Below are 3,449 nucleotides of genomic sequence, written 5' to 3'. Positions count from 1 at the left end.
CCGTTAATGTGCGCATTACCTAGCTAATCTGCAGATTAACTAAGGTGATCCGTTAAAGCTGCGAAAATTATTCCATTTCTCAAATTACCTAGGTAATGTTCACATTATCTAGGTAATCTGCAAATTACCTACTAGGCACTCGGTAAAGTGAAAATAAGATTTTTGCTGGAATAACAGCAACATTTCTGTACGCTTAAATTAACGTAATGTTATTTATTTAATTTTCAATATGTAAAGAATCAAGTTAATACAATCAACAAATTACTGTAGTTGATTGAATCAATCATCAATCAATTAAAAAAACTTTAATACAGAAATCAAACGGTTTAAAATATTACTACAATTAGGGAAATGAATTTGTAAAACATATGATAAAATTGTACTTACTTATTAGTGCAATCTAAAGATTGGTGACACTTTGAATTACGTAGCAATTGGTGTTTGCGACAAGCACGCCTATTTGTGGTACATTTAGATTTGCAGTCACATTTTCTGAAACCCTGCCCAGTACCAAGGGATTGTTTTATTGCTGTTTGACGTAAAGATATTTCTACAGCAGGGACATCCATCTTCTTTCGTTAAAAATCTCTCTTTGCAAACACTGAATTCAGATTTTGCATACAATTGTTTTAAAATACCTGTTTTAGTATCAAGTTTATAAAAGCCATCCTCTGTTTTACTAAGAACCACAGCTAAAATTGAACGTGCATCAGTTTTTGCTCTGTCTTCTTCGGGTACTTTAATTCTCACAGCGAAACCTTCATCGACGTTTGGGTGCTTTGCATTAGAAACTGCTAACATTTTCTTTGCTTGCTTTTCTAAACATTTCTTGGCTTCATCACGCTGTATTTTCTGATCCATATTCTTTTTACAGATGATGCACAATACATTCTTACCATACCCTTCCTCTTTAGGATCTACTTCACCACAAACTGCGTGAACAAACATATTACACGATTTACACTTGTGAGCACTTGATGCTGCTTTTGAGCAAACAATACAGACTATGTCTTGTATAGTGCTCTTTACAGGCTCCGTACGAAACTGTGATGGCGATTCTGCTGAAGTTGAGAGTAACTCAGTGATGACTTCTTCAACTTGCAGAGGCGATTCCTTGGAGGTGCAGGGTAACTGAATATTCTTCGTGACTGCATCATCAATCAACGGTATAGAAGGCAGTTTAAGATTACTATCGGTAAATTCTTGTATTTCTATAGGTGATTCTGTAGAAGCGGGGGATAACGGAATGTCCTCTTGAGTAAGATTTGACTGTGATCTCATAATCACAGTCTCTTGTGAATCTTCTAATTTTTCAAGGTCTTCTTCAGTTTTTATCGAATGTCAAACAATTCTCCGGCATGGACAAACTTTTTCAAACCTTTCTCGCGCATCTGACAACGGCTCAATGAGTTTTTCACAGCCTCGTACAGTCAACACATCACACCTTTGAATTATTTGATAATCTCGAGATGATTCTTTCTTCTTGGAAACTTTTATTTGCTTTACATCTTCAATTATGGAATCATACTTTGGTTTGTTATTAAAACACTACGTATTATATTTTAAATCTTCGCTAAAGAGGTTTGCGAAGAATCTTTTCTTGATTTTACTCACCAATTCGGTGCTTGCTTGCATTCTAGGATTTAAATTTATCTACGTAAAAAGAAGGAGTGGGGAAAGGAAGTGAAAGAAACAAACTTTTGAACTTTAACAATACGGAAGCCGTTAATGTGCAGATTACCTAGATACTCTGCAAATTACCTAGGTAATTTCAGAAATTGAACAATTTTCGCAGCTTTAACGGATCACCCTAGTTAATCTGCAGATTAGCACATTAACTTATCCGTTAATGTGTACATTACCTAGCTAATCTGCAGATTAGCTAGGTAATGTACACATTAACGGATTTCGAGCTTTAGCAGTAACATAAATAAAACTCGCAATAACACATCATCAGGAAATGATCTTATACCATTCAGATTCTTAAAAATGTTAACAACTCAAGCAAGAATGAAATTATTACACCTGTTTAACTGCATGTAAAAAGCAATTAATTACCCAGATTCCAGGAGTTCAGTAATACTTGCAATGATACATAAAAAAGGTGATAGACTTTCTCCAAATAATTATAGACCGATAGCATTATTATCAACCATAAGAAAGTGTTTTACCTCATTATTAGCTGCAAGATTTCAATATTGGACCAAATTAATAGATATCGATGCTCAATTTCAATATGCCTTCTTAAAAAATAAAGGAACAGAACCAGCTATTTTTTTACTGTCATCCATGATACAACTCCATTTGAACAGAAAACATAGGAAAGTATATATTGCATTTATAGATATTCAAAAAGCATTTGACTCTGTCTTTGTTCCACTACTGGTATATAAATTAAAAATGAAAGGAGCCGGAAATCAATTCGCATCTACAATATCTAAATCATTCTCAACTTATAATGTCAAAATCAAACGGCAACTCCGTTTCACCATCACTAGTAATATCATGTGGAATACTTCAAGGTGACCCTCTTTCACCATACCTGTTCAACTTTTATTTATCTGAAATCGACCAAATCTTCCAAGACTGTGCTGATGGAATATAACTAAATAATAGGACCTTCCACTACGTGTTATATGCAATTTTCGCTCCAACGAAGATAGCATTACAAAGAAAAATTAATCATCTAAGCTCATATCTAAATACAATTCACTTAACAATAAACCCTATTAAAACCAAAGTACTTATATTCCGCAATAATAGTAAAATCTCCAAAAAAAAAATCAATGATATATCTGGACAAACAGTTGTTACAGGTGGTAAACGAAAACAATTTCCTGGGTGTTATTTTTGATTGGAATCATACGTTCAAAGCACATGTTTCGTACTTAAACAACAAAGTAAAAACTGCAATAGATAATTTACTAAACTTATATTCGAATTTAAAAACCTCCAACTTATCATTGCATATGAAATTATATAACTCAATAATTAATCCAATCATATACAGGGTGTCCCAACGAAAACGAAACGGCAGAGATATCGCGTTCGTCCAAGCAAATCGCTCGGACAGGTCGATTTTATTCTCAAGGGGGACATTTTCTGCAATGAAGTTTTTGCGATTCTGAATACAACAGACAACAAAATTTTTAAAAACTTATTCATTTTTTATTAACTAAACAAACATTTATTTCAAATAAAGTAACACAAACTATTAAAAAACATAAAAAAACCTTTTAAGCTAGACCGCATATGCAAGGAAAAATAAGTTGATCATAAAATTAAGGTTGATAATGTGTTATCTGTTTCCAAATGTTATAATACAGTATTTTGTAGTGTTCACATTAAGCTTGACCACATAGTGATTCAATTCGAATTTAAGATTATTATTTGTTTTGTCGGGATAAAAATCGTCTGGCACACTCGTTTTCCCGCGCTTTTAGTCGTTC

Source organism: Centruroides sculpturatus, unplaced genomic scaffold (assembly GCF_000671375.1).
Source record: "Centruroides sculpturatus isolate CEXI.00-Female unplaced genomic scaffold, Cexi_2.0 scaffold122, whole genome shotgun sequence".
Taxonomy (NCBI): Eukaryota; Metazoa; Arthropoda; class Arachnida; order Scorpiones; family Buthidae; genus Centruroides; species Centruroides sculpturatus.
The sequence above is the reverse complement of the archived record's forward strand: the minus strand, read 5'-3'. Positions refer to the sequence as shown.